This window comes from Pinus tabuliformis, chromosome X (genome assembly GCF_031772625.1).
Source record: "Pinus tabuliformis cultivar Carrire ecotype Pingquan chromosome X, CPIR1, whole genome shotgun sequence".
Classification (NCBI taxonomy): Eukaryota; Viridiplantae; Streptophyta; class Pinopsida; order Pinales; family Pinaceae; genus Pinus; species Pinus tabuliformis.
The window spans coordinates 1,708,869,240-1,708,892,524 of NC_142308.1; positions in this window are offsets into that span (position 1 = coordinate 1,708,869,240).

Consider the following 23,285-nt stretch of genomic DNA (forward strand, 5'->3'; position numbering starts at 1 on the left):
ACTTCTCAAATGGCTCGAGAGTCACTTGAGGTTGGAGAGGCATCTCATCCCTTTGGGTCGGTTTCCCCATTCTTTGGCATTGGTCACACTGGCTGACATATCTTCTGACATCTTGATGAAGTGTGGGCCAATAGTAGCCTGCCTGCAGGATCTTGAAGGCAGTTCTCTTTGCTGCAAAATGTCCTCCACAAGGCCCATCATGACAGGTGAGGAGGATGTCAAAGGCTTCCTCTTCCCTTACACAACGCCTTAAGATCTGATCGGGGCCAAGCTTGAACAGGTTGCTCCCGATCCAAGTAAATGAGGCACTCTTTCTGATGATTCTGCTCTTCTCTTTTGAAGAGAGGTGCGGAGGAAACTGAGCTGAAACAAGGTAGTTTGCTATATCAGCAAACCATGGAGAGAGTACTGAGATAGCAAACAGATGCTCATCAGGCATCTGGTCATCCACCGTCCCATCTTCATCTGCAGACAAATCCAATCTAGATAAAAAGTTAGCAACAACATTCTCTCTACCTGGTTTATCAACAATGGTTAAATCAAACTGCTGCAATAAAAGTAGCCATCTAATAATACAAGCATTCACATCTGGTTTATTCATCAAATATCTAATAGCAGCATGGTCAGTATGTACAAATGTTTGATATCCGGTGATGTAATGACGGAACTTGTTTAGTGCATGGACTACAGCTAAGAACTCTTTCTCGGTTACAGTGTAATTCAGCTCTGCTTTGGACAAGTTTTTGCTAACGAAGTAAATGGCATATGGAAGTTTTTGCTCAACTTGTCCTAAGGCTGCACCTATGGCTTTGTTCGAGGCATCAGTGTGGATGTGGAAAGGTAGGGCCCAGTTTGGACCTCTCAGGATTGGAGCTGACACTAACTTGTCTTTTAATTCATTCAAACTCTTCTGACAATCGTCAGTCCAATTAAACTCCACATCTTTTGCCAACAGACCGAACAATGGTGAGGCTAACTTGTTGAAGTCCTTAATGAATCTCCGGTAGTATCCTGCTAATCCCAAGAAACTCCTAACATCCCTTACCTTTTGTGGAGGTGGAACCTTTTTTATTAGAGCGATTTTGTTAGGATCCACCTGTAGCCCTTGGCGAGAGATGGTATGGCCTAGCACAGTCCCTTCAGTCATTAGGAATTCACATTTTTCAGGGCTAAGGGACAAGTTCATCTCGATGCACTTGGTTAGGACCTTTCCCAAGTTGGACAATGCTTCCTGGAAGTTAGCCCCATAAGGAGTAAAGTCATCCATATAGATTTCTACTGCATCATGGACCAACTCTGAGAAGATGCTCAAGACAGCTCTCTGGAAGGTAGCAGGAGCATTGCATAGCCCAAAGGGAAGGACACGGTAGGCAAAGGTACCCCAAGGACAAGTGAAGGTGGTCTTATCTTGGTCTTCCGGGCTGATTTGGATTTGATTGTACCCGCTAAACCCATCCAGGAAAGAGAAGAACTTCTTTCCTGCCAGTCCATCCAACACTTGATCTATGAAAGGTAGGGGGAAATGGTCTTTCTTGGTAGCTTTGTTCAGCTCATGGTAATCTACACAGATCCTCCACTTCCCATTCTTCTTGGGAACCAACACTAGAGGGGACACCCATTCACTATCTGAGATGGGGTAGATGAATCTGGCATCCAACAGTTTTTGCAATTCTTCCTTGACAATGTCCTTAAGGGAAGGATTCATTCTCCTCTGAGGTTGCCTAACCGGTTTACAATCTTCTTTGATGTATATATGATGGGTACAGACCGAGGGATGGACTCCTTTCATCTCTTTATAGCTCCAAGCAAAAGCATCTAGGTGGTTGGCCAACAGACTACACAGCTCCTTTTCCTGGGAAGGAGATAGGGAGGAGCTGATTTTCAATGCTCTTTCAGGGCCGAACTCCACATTCTTAACTCTAGGAGTGACAGGGTTGGTTGTACAAAGATCCACTAAGGTGCTAGCTTGGGCATCCTCCACCAATTTTTCTAAAGGTAGCGCACTGGTAGGTGGGTTTTGGATCAAGTTCTCGATCAAGTCATCCTCGGTTGGGGGGTTTCTTCTATTGGTTTCTATGGTACACAGAGGTGCTGAATACACCTCGTCTTCTTCTCCTTCCTCCAACCAGAGTGGTAAATCATGCTCTAGAGAAGGTTGGGCAGGAGGGTATAGGACTAGCTGCTTGGACATGGGACCATTTTTGATGGTCATGTTTCCTGCCCGACAACTGATGTAAGCATCTGCAGTAGCTAACCAAGGCCTTCCCAAAATGAGAGGATATCCAGTAAGCTTGGCCTTTGGTTGCAGAACCAGGAAGTCTGCAGGGTATTCCCAAGAATCAATAGAGACCAAGACATCCTCCACAATCCCTTCGGGAGTCACGGTGGAGCGATCTGCTAATTGCAGTATTGTCGAGGTCTTCCTCAAGGAACCCTGAAGATTGAGTTTAAGCATGGTATCCCTGGTCATCACATTGATGGCCGCCCCCAGATCAATCAAGGTGTGGGGGATAATGGTGCCATTGATGTGAACATCTACTACAGGACTTCCAGGATCTAGGTACTTTGGGCAGATGACTTGTCCTAGCATAAGGTCAGACAGCTGTCCTATGACATTGATAGTTGAGGCATCTTTCTTCCGTCTGCCTGGGTGTTTGAAACACTTCTCCTTAACCAGCTTGTTATATATTGGCACATCCTTGATGGCTTGGAGAAGTGGGATTTTTACACACAACTGCTTGAGCTCTCCCAGAAGCTCATCTTCTTCTGGGTTGGGTTGTGTGGTGGCTGTAAGTCTCTCAGGAAAGGGTGGAATAGGCTTTGGTTCACTTTCCTGATGGTCTTCCTCATCCTCTGGGGGAGGAGGTTGGCGATCTGGAAGAGTCTTTCCAGATCTAAGATTGATCTCCTGGATCTCCACAGCATAGGTAGGACATGATGTTTCCCCAGTGTATACCTGCTGGGCATGTCTATTGTTGGGGTTCGGGTTCGGTTGAGCAGGCATTTGAGGTTGCCTTGGAGGAGCAGGAGGTAAAGGTTGAGGTTGAGCTGGAGGTGGAGGCAAAATGGCAGGAGGAGTGTTGTATTGGGGCCTCCACCCCGACTGAGGAGCACTCCATTGAGGCTGTGACTGGGTATGTGAGTGATATGGATGAGAAGTAGGTTGAGTGGGGTACTGAGGTGGATAAGACCATGGAGGAGGCATGGACCATGAAGGATGAGCAGGGGGACCCCAGGAAGGCATAGGAGTTGACTGGTTGGGGTTGTAATAGGCTTGAGATGCCCCTTGCATCCCCTGCTGATAAGGTCTAGATCCTTGAGGCCTCCTTTTGTTGATGAAGTAGAGAGGTTCAGTGGGGGCTTCGGTTCCTTGGTACATGGCTTTAAACCCAGGTAAGGTTGGACACTGATTTGTTGGGTGGTCCTCCTCACAAACGAAACACACTTCAACCGAATGCAATGGACATTCGTTCTTAGGGTGTCTTCTGGTGCACCTAGGACAGAAGATAACCAAGGCTCTCTCAGCTTCTTCTTTCTTCTGCTGGATCCTGAATGTGTCCAGCTGCATGGCAATGGTCTGTCTCACCTCACTCTTAAGATCTTCTAATTGGTTTGTGAACTCATGTTTGGAGAAAGGGACACCAGTGGAGAGGAGATTTCCTCTACCTCGTTTTCTAGCTGCCCTGGAATGATTTCGAAACACAGTCTTGATGTCCTCATAAGGCAGTTGGTAAATGTCCCCCCCAGCTAACATGTGAAGGGTGTCTAAGAGATCTTCAGGGACTCCTCGGAGTAGAACCAACTTGAGGGATTCAGGGTCAAGTGTGCACCTGGCCTGTTTATAGCTAGGTTGGAACCTCTCCTCATAATCCTCTAAAGACTCATCATTCCCCATGATCATTCGAAAGATCTCTCCCTTGGTTTCCTTGGACCTACAATAATCCCTATACTTGGTATTGAAGGCTTGCTGCATCTGAGCCCAAGTAGCGATGCTATTCCCAGGTAATCCCATGAACCAGCGTAGTGCTGCATCCTTAAGAGTGGAAGGGAAAAGCTTCAGCTTTTGCTCATCTTCAGTATAGTCATAGGTTCTACAAAGGACAGAAAACTCAAACAAGAAGGTATCAGGATCCTTAGTGGTCAGTCCATGGAAGTGAGGCAAGGCGGAGGGGCTAATGTTTTTCATTTTCATATCTCCATTGGTCTCTCGGATGGGGAAAGCTCCTTCTATTCTCTCATCTTCTCTCTTATTATCAGCCATGGCTTCAGATGGAGTGGTTTCTAACTCTTCTTCTTCTATAGGGTCTTGGTATATCTCAGGATGTTCACCTATAGGTTCCTCTGGGTCACTGTCACCAAAGAAGAGAGAAGGGTGACTCAGTGATGTGGTGGGGGTGTTTGGTAGGAATTTGCCTGATCTATCTCGGTTCCTACGAGGCATGAAATGGAAAGGACTTTTCTTTTTTTGAGTGCTTTTGCTTTTTCTTTGGTACCTGCAAAACTGAAACAAAGTGATCTACAACTAACTATATTGCTCAAATGAAATTGCAGAATTGGAAAGCTAATCTAGGAAAGCAAGAAAAATTACTCTAGGAAAGCAAGAAATATTAGTCTAGGAAAGCAAGAAATATTAATCTAGGAAAGCAGGAAATGCTAATCTATGAAAGTAGGAAATGCTAATCTATGAAAGCAGGAAATGCTAATCTAGGAAAGCAGGAAATGCTAATCTAGGAAAGTAGGAAATGCTAAGCTACTTTTGCAGAATGGAAATGAAATAAACTACTGAGCAGAAGTAGGAGTACGAAAGTAGAAGAAAAGAAACAATTACTAATACTCTGACGCTTCCCCGGCAACGGCGCCAAAAAGATGGTGAGCTCCAGTATTGTAGCAATAATGCTACAACTCCTGGGGCTTCCTGTCTCTCATTTTATCAACCCGGTAGTTCGTACAAACTTGGAAGCGACGGTGCTATATGCACAAGTACTAGCTCTTGCCGCAGCTGTCACTTGGTCAGCTGGCACAAGTCCGCTAGGGCTCAAGCCAACTTCTATAGGCTCTCAGAAGAAGCTTGCTAATTGATGGACGAAAGCTATTCTCAAAGGGAAGCTACTCTACTTGACAAAAATGAACTGAAAGCAAATCAAAGCATGTAAACCTAGGAAACCCTAATTTAACTAGTCCAACCTCTATAATGCAAAGAATGGGAATGAAACTTCTACCAATGCTGCTGTTACCTTTAATGAGTGAAAATGCATGGATCTAAGCTGCTTGCATCATAAAAGACATGTTTTTGTATTTTTCCTTTAAGTGTATGGAGTGATTGTGATTGTGTGCTAATTAGGGTTTGGTTGTGCAGATGGGATGGAGAAGGAAGGAAAGCGTGGGACAGGTTGGGGAGGCTAGGAGAGGTCCCTAGGGATCCTTAGCATCCATCCACAGAGGTTCCTCACATTCAGAAGCTCAGCAACCGAGTGAGTGGCCTCCTACAGGATGTCTGCAGGGGATCCTACAGGATACGCAGAGATTTCTACAAGATGTCTACAGATTGCTACAGGATGGCCTACCGAGAGTGTTTGGCGTGATGGAGGGGTGATGAAATGGTAGGGGGAGATGTGTAAGGTAGGAATGAGGCTGGTGATTGCTGTAGAAGTGGAGGAATAGGATAGGGAGTGAATGTAGGGAGTAGGTTGGAAGATAGAGGGCTAGGTCAACGAAAGGGCTAGAGAATAGAAGTACGTGAGGAGTGAAAGACTTTGGGAGATAGCAGAGCGGAGCAGAGGTCAAAGATGTGTTTGCATGCATGATCAAGATGGAGGACGAAGTAATGGAACGGGAGATAGTAGTGTAAATGAAACAAATGCTTATGACTGTCACCAAACCGAAAATGCATTAACCTAAACTACCTGTGCTTGTAACTTCAATGAACAACAATCCAAAACGCGAAGGAGAATGTGCATGAAGCTATGGTAAAGGAGTGTGGTGCAGGTGTGAATGACAAGGAAGCATCTAACATAACGTGACTGTGTTTGCAGCAATCATGGAATAAAGAAATGCGTATTTTTGGTGGTTAGTCATGGACTGCACTCCAATCCCAGATGAGATGGCAGTGAGCCTTAACAACCCTTTTTGCTGGAGCTCCAATCGATTATATCTATCCTCTGCTACACTAAGCAAGTGGAAACAAATTCACCATAAGCAACTCCTATCTAACTCATGAAAAATACCAACTTAACAACCTGTAATTCGAATTGCATGTGCAAATGAAAAGCTCAAAGTTCTGAAATGAAATGGAAACAACACTACAGCAGAGGGGATCTATGGCTCTCAGGTTGGGCCCTAACCTGAGAGCTATAGTCTCCTTAAGAAAACTCAGAACTAGATCAGAATCTGCCTTCTTTATTCATAATCTGATATCATGCCAAATTGGCTTACAAAAAGGAACAAAAACTGAGCTGTGCTCCAAAATTACAATAGCAATACGAGAGTTTCAACAACCTATCCAAGGCTAAGGCCTCTATACTTATACAAAAATGATGATCCAACAAGTGTCCTTGATTTTAGGAGCTCGGCTGTCCAACTAGAGTTTAACTGCCGATCTTGTAGGACCGTCATAACTTCTATTCCTGTAGAACAGTTATAACTGCTGTTCCTGTAGAACAGCTGGCTGCTTCTAAGCTCAGAGGGGAGATGGATTGGAGCTCGGAGTTCTTGGTGGGAATCACGAGGAATGTCCCTAAGACCGTGGACATCCTCTCCTAAAAACCAGCAGTGCCACCTCATTGTCTCCTTGTCTCCTTTTTCGTTGTCTTTTGCTCCCTTTTAATGCCAAAACCTGGAATCATAATGCATTAGTCACGTAGATAGAGTGCCTACCCTTCTTCCTACAAACAACATGAATAAACTAAGAAATGCATGCATAAGCAATAAAAAATGAATGGTTTGAGCAAGTAGAATAGGCCAAAATGAGCCCAAATTGTACCAAAATTGGGGCTCATCACTGGACTCCCAAAGTCACATCCTAAATAGGTGTCTCATGCAATATCATCATGATTTCTAGGGCTTCTGTCTAAGTCTCTATCTTCTATTTTGACAAAGCAATCCTCAGGTGGGGTATAAGTGATTCTATAAACCACTCGCAGTGCTGACCATCTCTGAGTTGCATATTAGCTTTGCGGATCACACATTTCAGCCTTTGATCTAACTCCCAAGGCATCTCACCAGCCCTCATCGTGATTTCCTTAAATCCAATGATTGACTATGAGTCAGATTTAGGCTTACTAAAATCCTTGTTTAAAGCATCCTTAGTATCTGCTAGTATTGCTAAAGGATGATTAGTACAATACTTAATATACCACGTTAGTGTGCAATCCTGCAGAGCAGTAACTAAGTACGCCTTATTTATGATGTCATTAGTGATCTACTGCGCGATCCATACAACATTCACAACAAACTAGAATTGATATGTATCTTCACTCCCTATACCCTTGAAAATCGGCAGATTTATTGAGTTCGACATGTTGAACGATGGTGGTGGTGGCGATGGTGTGGGCCAAAGTGTATGCTGTGGAGGTGAAGGTGGAGGTGGAGTGGATGGATGATGTATCCACAAAAAACCATTTCTTATCATCTATACCACAATCTATTGTGAGGCTTGTACCATTCCCTTGTCGTCGCTCGAAGGAGGTCCAATTAACGGGCTATATTCAGGGCCTGCTTTCTCTCGATTTCTAAAGTTTCATCCACTTTGCATAGATCCAAACATCAAGGCAATGGAAGAACCCATTTATCACACAAAAGCATCTTAGTCTAGGTATTCAAATATCTCAGATACTTACCTCATGGTCCCTTGAAGAAGTGTCGCTCTACATTGCTATAGTTGACTGAGGTATCAACTGTGAATTCTATAAAAAATCCTCCTATAATTAGGTCGATCCAGTGGTCAACAACGTGCACGATCTTGTCTTCAGAAGCTTCCAACCTTCACACTAGCTTTGGAGTCCACATTATTGGATTGTCAAGCCTCCACCTTCCTTGGTTGTCTTCCAACCTAGATATCCACTTGTATATTTTGATCAGACGGGGGTTGCTGAAGAAAATTTTGTGTATTTCTGTGTACAAATATATGTCTAACCATTGCTCCTTTGACAAGCACATAATCCTACTTTCTTGCGCCATGAATTCATGAATCTTCCTATCCAACCATTTATTAATTTCCTTCTTGGTCAGATTCCAGTGATGTGACATCACACATCTCTTTATGCAGATCTTGTTCCTAGTAACAAAACTATTTGTTGGCTTAGGGGGTCCTGACCTAGGTTTAGAGTTAATTGAGACAAACGAAACCCTACACTACTAGACCTTTCGGTATCAACCTACGTAGCACAGGCTAAAGTCTCACCTGAAGTAGTATGGGGGGATGTTGGAACCAAGTTTCTGCATCCAAAGATTAGTGTGATGTCTTTTAATGCCTTAGATATCCCTCCACACAGATCTATAAGACCTTAGTGCTCAGCTCTGCAACTTCCTTTAAATGGATTCTAGACCTTCACATAGGTCTATGATTAGGTTTTGAAGACCCTTAACAGAGAAAATATCCACTTACGCATACCATAAAACAACCATGGACCTGAGTTCTCAAAGATTTACTTGAGTATTTAATAAACACAACATCATGTATTATAATCTTCCCGTAAATACTCAACATGCATTTCATACTGTTTGCAAGACTTATGCAACAGAATCACGCATCAATACATCAATATTTCATAAAGACATTTACTTCATCACATCATATATCGTACACATAAATAACCAAAGTAAATAGATAAAAAAAATGAATTTATCCAATAGTCTTCTTTATTGATATTCAATATGATGTTATAGACTCATACTGCCCTGCGCACTCAGCTGCGGACTCTAATCTAGGCCTCTGTGCACTTAGCTGTAGAGCCTTTTCCTCCTCTATGACTCACCTCTTAGCATTATCTTCTATTGACCGATTACATCCATGATCATCAGACTACTTATTACTTATTACTGTCTTAGACTCTCTAAGACACACCTATTTATATATTTTCTTCATACAATCCCATGGTCCGCGGACCATGGGTAGATCTCAAAACCGACTTGACTTTACATAAACAAGAGGCTAAACCCCTTTTGACTTCTAACTATCTACACACTCTGCATCCACAATTTGCGGAGACTTTACATATTTTTACCAAAATTTACATCAAAACTTGGGTTTTTAACCCCAAAACTAACTAAGGGGACCCCATCCTAATAGGGACATGGAAGGAAGTCCTTTCTATCCAAAGTTGAGGTAACTAATCATCTAGATGTGGCCATTAGTAAACAACAATCCATAGATGGGGCAATTACAACAGTAAATTCCTTGGGTGTGGTTTCCTTATGATAATACAATCCTTTTATTATAGGGATTGACCTAACCCGTCCAAAAAATTAAACCTTCATAGAATGAAAAATTTAACCACCCCAAAAATCATTCTCTTCCAAGAGACTCTTGGAGATAGGGATGTTGTATCAAGCCTTCCAGAATCCTTGTTTCAAGGATGGAATTTTGTCTTCTTAGATGCCCAAGGAAGATCTAGAGGTTTGGAAATTGGATGGAACCCTCATAGCATAAATTCTCTTCTATCCTACGGATTTTAATAAGCTCTAGGAATGGAATTTTTCTTGGTAGAGTCGGGGAAGGAGATTTTGATTGTGAATGTATACTCACCATGTGTGGAAAGAGTGCCATTATGGGAATATTTACTCTAGAAAAAATTATTAAACACAAAAATGTTAATCTTTGGAGGGGACCTAAATTTCTCATTGGGTGTAGATGAAGTGTGGGGGCCACATGCCAAGTAAAACCCACTTTCTGATTTCTTTGCACACTCTTTGATGGATCACCACTTAGTGGATGTGGAGTTGGTTAAAGTTGTCTTGACATGGAGAAAAACGTGGGTTGGGTAGGCGAGATTTGCCAAGATATTGGATCATTTTCTCTTGGTGGGGAGATTAGTAAAAGCATTACTTCAAGTGTGCCAATGCATAAGAAGCGCGGGGGCGGGGGTGGGTGTGAATCTGACCATCACCCAATCTTCCTAAAACTAAGAGGGGTGAGTAAAAAACTAGAAACCCCTTTCAAATTAAACTAAATCTGGTTGAATGACGAAGATTTCCTGGCCATGGTTTGTGCATCACGGACACCCTTTAATCCAAAGGTTAGGACATAAACAATGGCCTAGTTTGCTTGAAGCATGTCCAAAAGAAAACAATACACTCTCCATTGGGAAACCTATAAAAGAGTTTTGGATTTCTAAGATCTCAAGAATGTGAAGGGGAAATAACTAGCATAAGTGGCATAGATGGGGGGAGATTTCCTTTGAAGAAGCAAAGGTCAGGTTGGTTTAGCTGGAAGCAACTAGGAAAAGATTGTTCAAGGAAAATGAGGTTGCTTGTAGGTAGAAGAGCAGGTTAGTTTAGAAGGAGTGTGGAGATTATAACACCATTTTCTTCCAAAAAGATGAAAAATGTAGGAAGATGTCTGACACAATTTGGAAGCTGGAGGAGAAAAAGGGGATCCATGCCTCCTTTTGAGGAGCTCGATCACCTGGGAAAAAAGGCACCTCAACAATATTATTAAAGTAGGGAAAAAACTTCGATAAAAGATATAGTCCAATTGACACAATTATTCCCAAGCTTCACGAATGAGGAGAACAAGAACCAATTAATGGAGGAAATCACTAAATAAGAGCTCAAAGTAGTCCTCCACAACTTCCAAAGGGGTAAGAGCCCAAGGCTAGATGGATGGTTGGTGGAATTATTCCTAGGCCTATTCGAAGTGATTAGAGATGACCTTATTAGGGTGTTTGAAGAATCAAGAGAGGAAGGAAAAGTTATGGAAGCTTTGAATTCTACATTCATAGCTATGATCCCAAAGACGGACCATCCTTGCACATTTTTCGACTTCAGGTTGATATTTTATGCAAATTTATAACAAACATAATTGTGAAGTTGATTTCTAGAAGAATCAAGTTCATTCTCTTGATAGCAATATCTCCATAGAAGTTTGGATTTTTGGAAGGTCGCCAAATTCATGAAGCAATAAGGGTGGCACAAGAAGGATTGCATAGTCTCAAAACTCAGAATTTGAAAGGAGTTTGTTCTAAAAATTGACCTTTCCAATTCCTACAAAAAAGTAATTTTGTTCTATATTTGGCTCCTCACTCATATAGGATTCAAAGTCCCTTTCATCACTTAGGTAGTGATCTATCTAACTAGAGTTTCCTTCATAGTTCTGATAAATAACTAAAATTTCCCTTTCTTTCGAGCATAAAGGGGCCTGAGACAAGGTTGTAATTTGTCCCCACTACTTTTCCTTCTCATGGAAGAAAGCTTAAGCATTGATCAAAAATTAAAATAGGAATGCAACAAAATACAAATATAACCACAAATACAAGATGCAATAGAAATAACACTTCATTTCATTAATATCAAAGAACTGAAATATTCTTAAAAACATAATGGAAATAAACTAGCTCGGGCAATGGTAACTTATATATAAGAAGAGATGTGGCAGCTACATTCCTTTGAACTGTGTTACAATGATGCTCAAAGGCCTATTTATTATTGAGAAATAATGGCAAACCCTAAACATCTAAAAACCTAACCCTAAGGGATAAAGCGCAAAAATTGTGAGCCCCATTTGCATTAGGGAAATTTTGAGGTCTAAAATGGGCCTCCTAAGGAAATTATATAATAATAATGGAAATAATAAAATAAGAGTAGATTACATCATCAAATTTTAGAGGGAGAAAAGAAAAAACTAGTTTTCAACTCGTATTTTCAACTTCTCTCCTTATGGGTTTACGCAAATTTTGAGCAACAACACTTATTGGATGAAAATTTTTATTCCTCATACAAGGAGTACCCATGTTGCATACTTTCAATGGACCTTGCTACACGGAAAATGAGAAATACATGAAAAAAATGATTGCAATCATGTTTTTTCATGTGTTTCTCATTGTTTTTGTAGCAAGGTCCATCAAAAGTATGCAACATGGGTACTCCTTGGATGAGGAATAAAATTTTGTATTCTATGAGTACGCCCACTCGAAATTTGAGTAAAACCTTAGGGAGATAAGTTTAAAATACGAGTTGAAAATGTAGTTTTATTATTTTATTACTTTTTAATATTTTTACTTTTTTACTCCAAAAATGGTGAATCATCCGCCATGCTTCAAATCAGCATCTTGAATCCTATTGGTTCTTATAAATTTTATTTTGGTTGTACATTTTTCTTAGGAGGCCCATTTTAGACCTCAAAATTCCCTTAATGATCAACTTCTCGAGGTTGTAACTTTCGCATACAATCTTTGTTTGACGTGCACAATACCTTGTTATAAATATTTATTCGAGGAATACAAATTTTGACTATAAACATGAGTCAAGGACTCATGCTTACCCATTTAAGGCCTCAAAATGACTCCAGAATTTTAGGACTTTAAAAGTTGCCAAAAATAGTAAACTATGCTACAATTAAGGAAATTGAGAAACTGAAAGAAACAATGGTGGGGGTCCAAGTGGTATAGGCGGGTGGCCACCAATATCCACTTGGACCAATCCTCCCCCCTTAGGAAGAAATTGTCCCCATTGCATTGAGTGCCTCCATGAGATGGGGAAACTTTTGCTGAACATGGTCCTTGGTGAGCCACTTGCCTTGGTGTAGGAGTTGGCCAAGTTTTACAACCCGATACAGTTGGATATTTTTTTGGCAAGTTTTCTTGATATGTGTGTCCATGATTTGATCAATTGTCACTTTTTCCATGTAGCTTGGGTTTAAATTTTTGGTGTGAGTTCTTCCGCAATGTCTGAAGTGTCCAATAATTGTGGAAAGTATGTTTAAAGGTGGTCCATATTGAACACTTGGTGCAGTCCAAGGGTTGGTGGAATGTTGAGCTTGAAAGAATTGTCCCCTACAATCATAGTGATGGTGTAAGGCCCATACCAGCGTGGGTGAAGCTTGCAGTGGGCCCCAACGAGGCACTTCTTCTGCAAATGTAGCCAAAGTTTGTCACCCACCTGGAACTTGTGTGGCACCTGATGTTGATAATGATGATGATTTTACTTAGCATTGGATTTGTCCAATATGTCATAGACATGTTGGAAAATGTGTTGGATGCACTCAATGAAGTTATTAGCCCTGTCAGCTTCAGACTAGACATGGGTTGAAGCTTCCTGAGTAGCTGCAAATGGTATAACCACATTTATGGGACTTAGTTCCTAGAATCCTAACCCCACTTGAAAGGGGTTGTGTCCAGTGGAGATATGGAGAGCTTTGTTGTAGATGTGCTAAAAATAGGGGTGGCTTTCATCCCATGTGCGTGGATGCTTTGAGTTGTACATGCACAGAATGTGTATGATCGTCCTATTGACGACTTATGTTTGGCCATCAATTTGGGGGTGGAAATTCGTGGACTTAGTGAGATTGTTATCCAGCACCTACCAGAGACTTGACTAAAATGTACTTACGAACCTATTTTCCCAATCTGAGATAATGAAAGATGGGATCCCAATGTGTACCCATATGCGTTCAAGGAAGATCTTAGCAGTGGATTACTATGATACTGTTCTTGCAGGCCATGAGAATGGTCATATTAGAGAACCTGTCGACAACCATGAAAACACAATAGTTGCCATGTTTAGTAGAAGCGAGGCCTGACATATAATCCATGGATATGGATTCCCAAGGTCGACTAGGAGTAGGAAGAGGAGTATATAAGCCTTGCTTCTTCATGGTTAGTTTGGCAATGGCACTGGCAGTGCATGATCTGATGTACTTCCCAACATCCTGTCAAAGGTTTAGCCAATAAAAATACTTCTGCAACACTACCACTATTTTCTCTACTCCGAAGTGTCCAACGACCTCACTATAGTGCGCCTCCCAAATCATCTTGGCACATTGACTTGAAGGAACAAAGATGTGTCCCATGTGACATAAAAATATATCCTGGAGGTGAAAATTTGAAACTTTATTGCCTTCCAGGAGTGTCTGGTATGTGTTACCTAATTCTAGATTACTCTTGTACAAATGTTCCACCTTGAAGTCTCGTGCCCACAAAGGTCGAGCACAGTGGTTAGCGTCATTACCGACAATAAATTGAGGCAATATGTAACATTATCGGTGCTACCCTTCTGTATTTAATGTTCAAATGGAACTATTGGAGGTATGTGGACCATTTCTGATGGTGATCATTATACAACTTCTCTTGTGTCTGTATGAACTACAGGGGTCGATGGTTTGTGTGGATGACCATTTCCTTTCGCAGAATGTAATAATTCAATTGTTGGTAGACCTGCACAATGGAATACATCTCTTTGTCATAGGTGGGATACTTTTAGGCTATGTCTGAAATTGTCTCACTGTGATATGCCACTGGATTCCACTGTTGAGTAAGAACTACACCAATAACATAGTCAGAGGCATTTGTCTTAATCTCAAATGGTTGTTGTAGGCATAGTAATGTGAGAATTGTTGCAGAGAAGAGGTGATGCTTTAACTAGAAAAATGCCTTTCGCTAGGACTCATAACAAAATAATTTCTCTTTCGCTTCGCCCTAGGTGACTTGACTCAAAGGCCAAGTGATATGAGAGAACCCCAACACCAAATTGCGGTAGAAAATGGCAAGACCCAAAAAGATGCAGAGCTCCATTAGAATTATTAGGGCTAGCCAATCCTGAGTAACACGTATCTTGGTTGGGTCCACATGCACACCCTACGCATCAATGATGTACCTCAGATATTGAGCATGGGTCATACCAAAAGTGCATTTCTCCAAGTTTTCACGTAGTTTGTGTTGTCATGGAGTTTGGAGGACCTATCAAATATGGCGGAGGTGCTCTTCCCAACTCTGGCTGAAGATGAAGATGTTGTCCAAATACACCACCACGAATAAGTTGGTGAAGGGTCACAAGATGTTTTCCATCAGCCTCATGAAGGTTGTGATGGAATTCTTCAACCCAAAAGGCAAAACCAACCATTCGAAAAGGCCTTCCTTGGATTTGAAGGAAGTTTTCCACACGTTGAGGGTTCGATTGGTAGCTGGTGATACCTGGACTTCAAGTTAATATTATTGAAATATTTGGCCCCCTTGAGCTAGTCCATAAGGCCATCAATTTGTGGGATTAGATACCTATTCTAGATAGTGATATTTTTCAATGGCCAATAGTCAATACAGAGGCTCTAGCTCCCATCATTCCTATGTACCAACATGATCGGTCTCCCATAGGCTCATGAACTTGGACTGATGTGCCTTTTCTACAAAAACTCCTGAATCTGCCTCTTGATTTCATTGTTCTCCAGAACAGAGCATTGATAGATCGTTCCATTGGGAAGTGGCACACTTGGGGTCAAATCAGTGGAATGGTTGACTTGACAGTGTATAGGTAACCCTATGGGTGAGGAGAAGAAGTCCCTATACTCCTCCATGACCTTGTCCATATGTTGTTGTCATGCGAAGGAGCCTTGTCTGAAGGTCGTGGCTATAATCTTCTGCTTTCCTTGAGGGTGAATCATAAGGAAAAAAAATCCCAGTCTGGGAAATGATATTACTATATTTCTTTGCAGTGATCAAAGAGATGGTGGTAGGCGGTACTATCTCTAGTATCCTGTACAACTTATTTTCCAAATTAATAATGAAAGTGCGGGGTTTGGACCCATACACAACATGTCTCTTCCACAAGTATGGTTTTCCTAATAATATATCACAAACTTATAGAGTAGAAAAATCACCTAGTACCTCATCTATGAAGGGCTTGATGGTGTAGGGAAGGCAACACTTCTAACTCACGTGGATATCTTGCTCTTGGTGAAGCCACCCGATGGTGTACAACTGCAAGTGTGTTGCAGTTGGTAGGCCCAACCGCTTCATGAACTCTACTGAAATGAGGTTCTTTTGGCTCCTACTATCAACAATGAACTGCAGCGAAGAACCCTTCACCCACATCTAGGATTAGAAGAGGTGCTCCCCATCCTCTAGATCTTTGGGCTCATTCTTTTGGATCTTGGTGGTTGAAATGGTGGCACTAGGCTCCGCATGAATAATTTTCTTCCCTTTTTCATTCTGCTTGTCAAGTTCTGACTCATAGTCAGAACATGCATATGATTCATAAGCCTTAAGCTCAGCCACCAGTGACTGCTTGTCCTGACACTTGTGTTGTGAGTGGGGCTCTTATGGAACTCACACCATTTCCCCATGTCCTTCTTTGTCTTCATGGTGTTGTTCTTTGCTTATGGCTTCGATGGGTTTTCCTGGGTCACACTGACTTGGCTTTGTATTTTGTTCTCTAGCTTGGGGGAACCTTTCCCTTGCTTCAGATTCATAGATCCAAAGTCTCGCTTCTTGTGTTTAAATTTCTTCTCGAACTTGACAATGTATTGATAGGCAGCATCAAGCGAGGAGATGTCTAGGAATTCCATCTCATCTTGGATGTACATGTGTAGACAATCATGAAACTTGAGTACCAAATTCTGCTCAGAATCCTTGATACCCAACTTCATAGAAGGGTATGAAAAATATTTGTGAACTCTGTCACATCTTGGTCCCTTCCATATCACAACGTGGTCCACTTTATGTATTTATCTTCATATCTCCCAACGGGGTAATACTTCTCCTTGATGACATCTCAGGAATAATTCCAAGTGGGTGTTACTGAGAATAGTGAGGGTTCACTCTCATCCCTCTTCTCACAGTATTTTTCCTACCACTCCTTGACGTGGAGGGAAACTTTGAGGAGTGAAAAAGTAATGTTTTCCTAGTTGGAAAAGTCATTAATCGAGAAATATCCTTCTATCAGATTTAACCATTTATCTATGGAATACGTGTCTATCTAACCTTCAAAGATGGGGATTTCAATGTTAATTTGTACCTTAAAGGGAGTTGTTCTCCCAAAGTAACTATCGAAAGAAGATGCATCGCATGTGGGTAGTCACTAAAGAATCTGGGCAAAGTTGTCCATCATCGCGTTCCTCTGTTGCTCAAGGGTTCTTTGAGAAATATTTTGAAAAGATATCCTTCTCCCTTGTCTTTCTTTTCTTCCACCATGGGAGGCCATTGGGGTTTACAAGGTAGTTCTTGCAAGGGTTCCACTAGATCGAGCCCTAACTCCTTATACCTTGACCTCATTGGGGACATGAAATGAAAAACGGAGAAAGAGAAGATTTCTTTGATACCATTGATCTGAATTGTTGTAGTGGTCGCAACACCCTCCAAAACTTCAGCTTGCACTCAAATTTTGGAGCCTTCATTGGTTTTTCCTTTATGGTTGCAAATGCTCGAGCTCATTTCATGAGCTCCCCAGAGTTTTTTCACTCCTTTTGCTTGATCAACCAATTGCTGTCCTTTGGCATGTTTGATTGCTTTATCACGCTTGCGATCCTCTTCTGGTGGTTTTGAAGGTTTTTCTTTGTGTGTTTGAGTTGTCCTAGCTAAGTAAACATTGGTCACAGTCATACAAAAAGTTTTAAGCATTGTCGCACAAGTGTCATGTTGGGATAGGCTCCCTAGGGTTAGTTTTTGGGTTAGCTAACCCAAATTTTGTATATGTTTTTGTAAAAAGATGTAAAGTCTCCACTATATGTGGATGCGGAACGTGCAAATAGATAGGTGTCAAAGGGGTCTTAGCCCATTATTTGGATAGATAGTTAAGCCAGTTTTGAGACTCACCCATGGTCTGCAGACCATGGTATTGTATGAAGAAAAGCTATAAATAGTTTAGTCATAGCGATTCCTAGAGATAACATTTGATGGAGAATTAGGTACGCTGAAAGGATTTTGTTGTCTTTGGTGATTGCTAAGGTAGGAAGGCTCAACTTCCTATGCTTAGGTGAAGAAGGGAAGGCTCTTACAGGTGAGTGTGCATGAGGCCTAGATAGAATCCACAACTGAGTGTGTGGATCCTTACAGCTAAGTGTGCAGGGTAGAAGAGTCTATAATATGAACATTGAAGATCAATAAAGACAACTTTTTTACTGTGTATTTCTCTTGAATCTATTTATGTTATATTTTGTCACTTAATGATATGTTTTCATGAAATAATGAATGAATGTTGCACGAAGTCACTAAATTTGTCTTATTAATGCATGATTTAAGTAGTTATCCTATTCCGTGAAGATAATAGTTAATTCTGCTATGTTTTCTGACAAATTAGATAGATCTGAGAAAACTCAAATCTAGGGTCATTTATTGATGCACATGAATTGTCTAGTTAAGGTCCACAAAGACTGATCATAGACCTCCACTAAGGTCTAGAAGTTTTTTTGACTTAGATACATTGACATGGCCTAGAAGGATACCAATCTGCACGAAGGCATATCTGAACTATCAGAGCCTAAGAACTATTTATCACATGTCCTTAGATGCAGAAAGCTGATTTTAGCATCCCCCAATACTACTTCGAGTGAGACTGCAACCTATGCTATGTAGGTTATTGCTGAAAGGGTGAGCAGCTAAGCTTTTGTTGGTTGGCGCAAACAACTCTGAACTTCGGTAAGGCTCCCTTAAGCTAACAAATGGTTCCATTGTATTCTAGCTGGATAGGATACTCGACTCTTAGTTAAGAGACCTAGGTTCAAGTCAAACATATTGATCCACAGGATAATGAAGTTGCCTCACAAAGGAGAAGACCCTGCCAAGGAGTTCGAGGGAAAACTGGGGAGAAAGAATTAGCTGACAAAATGAAGAAAGAGTATGGTCTTGTGAAAAATTCACGTAGATACTATATCCTTTCAATTCAAGACTAGGAAGTACAGTTTGTTGCCCAAATTATAGCAGGCAAGATCACGAGGAAATGTTGTGCAAACGAAGTTCCGGCGCTGGTATTATCACTTGTAACACACTGTATGAAGGGCTTGCAGTATAATTGGGCCCAATATCTATGCCAGGAGTTCCTTGTGAACTGCCAAGAAGCCCACGAGGAAAGAAATCCATTTCATTATGCTTGAATTTTATTGTCTATCATGTTAGTTATGTGGAGGTTGTTGAAGGACAACCAATCTCCTTTTCACAAGGAAGATTTACCCAAGGCAACACAGTTTGCCTCGCTACGGTATACAAAGGATCTAGCATGAATCAAGGAGACCAAGGTTTTCTCGGTCCTAATGGATATGGACCTTTGGATGGTGGTTAATCATAGGCTAAGGTTGTCCCCAACCTTGTTCAAATAATTGATGAACTATGTGGAGTTCAAGGCCTATTTCCACAATGTGTCAATCAGAGCACGGAAGGACCTAGAGCTCACATGGCATCTCTTTCTGTATTTGGTATCTAAGATGAATGTGCAAGAATTTCTAGGGTATTTTCTAGAAGAGTGGCATGAACCTATGACACTCGATGTGGGAACAAGCAAAGGTGCACAAAGCTCTATTTCACAAAAGTGGAAGGATGCTGCTCAAAACGCTGCACAAACCTTGGCCAAACAGAAGAAGAAGGAAGCTACTAAGGTAGCTGCAGAGAAGGAATGTATGGAGAAGGAGCATGCTACTAAAGAGCAGGAAGAAAAGGAATGACAGGAGACAACGAAAGGTGGAAAGTCTACTTCACACCACATAGACGAGCAAGAATTATTTGTGCAGGAAGGAGGTGGGGGTGAGAAATAGAGCACTTCGTTTACCTTAAAGTAGCGTGGTCAGGAGAAGACTATTGGACAGAGGAAAAAGCACAAGTCGAATAAGTAGGCACACATCGACCCTATGGTATTGAGAGAAGGTGATCTCGATGAGATCGGGGACAAAGTTAGGGACACAACAATTGAAGTGTTTTAGTAGTTTGATGATCAAAAAAATGATCCAGGACCTAAACCACAGTTAAGAACCAAGGTAAAGAATAAAGGTTAAAAGGTTAAAATTAGCCTTAAGTGCTAAAACCTTCATTAAGCACTAATTCCTTCGTTAAAGCACAAACCTTTGTTAAGTGCAAAACCTTTGTTAAAGCGCAAAACCTTTGTTAAAGCGCAAAACATTTATAAAGCACTTTTTTCATTTAAATCTGAATAAAGCATGTGGGAAGTATCGGTCGAGCAGTAAACAGTATATCACATGGGTGAAACACTGGAAGCGGTATTCAATCCAAAGCATGCGATTCCATTCAACAGTCTACATGTAGCAGAGCAAAACTACTTTTCTCGCATGCCCTCGGTCAGATATCGTTCGTGCGGGAAATATGTGCTATATTGAGGATGTTTGTTGGATTGAGTGGGGTCACATCAATGACAGAGATCATCAGGGCAAGTTGGCTAGCGGATGAAATGAGAGCCATTGGATGGACGGGTTAGATTGATGGCTCAGGATTAACCCAACCGCAAAAGCTCTATAGTTGAATGTCCCTAACCGCTAGGGTTATATCGCACATCTTTGTGCCCAACAGTTGCGGTAATGCTAACGACTACTTCTGATGGTCAGCCTGGTAGAGTGGCTAAAGTTTAGTGGATGTGTTAAGTTTAGTTAAAGTCAAGTGTGGTTGCTAATATTGGTGGAGATACCAAATAAAAGCACAAATAGAGTAGTTTACAGGGGAGTTTTTTTTGCAGAGAGTCTAGAGAGACAAAGGCAGAGCCCGAGAGCCAGAGAAACTTTGAGAGAGTGAAACAAGAGGCTCGATAGACTAATAGGAGCCTTCTGAAGCTAATGGAATAGTCCATAGAAGATGAAGAAGTCAATTTCATGGAGAATTCCATCCAAGAGGATTGATTCTAGAGTTCAGAGCCACCATAGGTTGGAGGTAGTTGTAGGAGCTACAAGAGCTCATTCTCAGTGAACCAATAGTCAATTTTGATTGTAATGAGTTTTCTGAAACCATTGCAGGGATTTGCAAAAGAATTTGAAGACTTTTAAGGGAAATATGCTATAGGGAAGTTTCAGGAAACAGATGATCAAATGATCAATCTATTGTAGGTGTCTGATATGTGCTGGAGGCAGAAGAAGGAGTTCCAGAGACAACTGCAAAATTATGAGGGAGTTAGTGCCATCAAGAAGCTCAAGATAGATCAAAGCACTGATTGAAGGAATGAAGTCCAAGGAAGCTGAAATATGTTTACAAAGTGAGGACAACCAGGAATATATATGGTATTCTAAGCCCATTGGTTCAATTCAGTAACCTTTGGAGTTAAGTGTGGAACTTGTAAAAGAAGCTTTACCATAGTCCCAAACAGCCAAGTCAAGTTGAGAAGAGCTCAAGGAGACATAGCCCATGATATTAGGGTGAACTCCTAGATTATATTGCTGTTATGTGTGGTTGTTTATTTTCTACATTTACTGTTATGTTTGTTTAATATCGGAATAAACAAATGAGACCTTAAACAGTTATAAACAAAGACATACACCTATTTCAAGTACTTAATTTTGCAATTGTCAACATAAGCTAGATCATATATTTGTTAAGCTTTGGAGTGGGAGGTTCTTGTAAGTATGACAAGAAGTTAAACCCCCATTTCAGATCAGGTGGTATCAGAGCTAGCTGCTTGATTGACAGAGCATAGTTGCTTGATTGATAGAGCAATAGATTACTTATTTGACTTGAAAGGTGTTTAAACAGTACAAGGGATTTGAATATTTGATTGTCGTAAACTGACTATTTTTTGAGTTTTAAAAGGTGAAGGGAAAGATACTGATAGCTAAGTCCAGGAGAGGACAAGAAGGAAGAAGAGCTGAAGGCATTCTCCTTACCCCAAGGACCTCAAAATAATCCTTGAAGCACAAGAGGTTTGTTTGCAAAAGGTTGCTTGAATAAGAGTTTGACTTTGCAGTCATTTAATTCAGAAAGTTTTCAATAGATTCTAAATTTTGTTGAAGTTCTTTTGTTCATTGGTATAATGACAACTTCTACAAGTGAGTTCTCAAAATATTCCTCTTTCACAAGATTCTTTGATGAAGACATCAAGCAAGACTTGTTCATCATGATGGATATGGTGAGAGAAATGTGTGAGGATGAAAGGAAGAGCAACAAACTTCGAGAGTAGTTGAATTCCATGAAGGAAGAGAAACAATTGCTTTCTGACAAATTGCAGGAAGTGGAAAGTCAACTTCATATTGCAAACATGAACCTGGAAAGGATGCATGAGATGGAGACACAACTCCTTGTTGCCAAAGAAGCCTTAGTCAAGTATCAACTTATAGATGAGGTAAACAATTCTAGTTTTTCTTCAATTTCCTCTAAGAATGTTTATGTTGGTTCTTTTGAAAGACATACAAGAGGCATAGGGGCCAAGTTGATGTCACAAATGGGATATGAAGGAAAAGGATTGGGAAAACATGCACAGGGCATTGTTGAGCCAATAATGGCTGAGGAAATGCCTAAGTATTTGGGTCTTGGCTATGGAAAATCTTATGGAGAAAGTTCCAAAGCAGCCATGAAGGCAATTGAAACAGTTCCTAGAAGGAGTTTCATTTCAGGTATTCTACCTCAAGAGTGTAAAGATTGTATTCTTGGGAGATGCAATAGTTTGAAACATAATTTGCAGGAAGAAGGTGTTCATAAGCATGAAATTGAACTAGAGAGTTGTGAAAGCTCTGAAATCATTGAAGAGATTGATGGTGTTCCAAAGGGAGCTAATTCTTCATTCAACTCACCTCCTCATGAAGGTAATAAAGGTGAAAGGGAAAGGTATAAATCTGATTTCAATCATATTTCCTTTGATCATGTAAAACATGGTAAATTTCCACATAAGGATTGGAAAAGAATTGCATGTTCCTTTTATGGTTTGGATAACCATAGTGTTTCTAGATGTTGGAAGAGAATGGCCACATACAGTAAACTATTGAAGAAAAGGAGGCAAGGAGCCAAAGGTCCACTAGACAAGGCAAATCTTGCTACCAAGATGATGCACATGCATTGCACTTACTGCCATAAGCAAGGACATATTGCTAAAAAGTGTTGGACTTTGAATCCAATAGTGCTTCCACGAAATTTGAAGAAGGTGGAAAGAGAGAATGGCAAGAATGGAAGGGAATATTCCATAATTGATGTGCTACAGGATGATTCACATGTTGATATCAATGTGCAGACAAAGGAAGCACCTTTGAAATGGATTGGTAATAAATGGTTAGAGTTCTTATCCAATTAAGGTTGCGTGTCTTTTGAATTGATGCATTTATTTTCTAATGAGATGCAAGTTGCAGGGTTTTACCAATAAGGTGAAAGGAAAAGTTGAGTATGTTGGCTCACTTGATTGCAGCAAAATTATATTCATTTCAGCTTTGTAAGTACAGTGTGCTTAAGAGA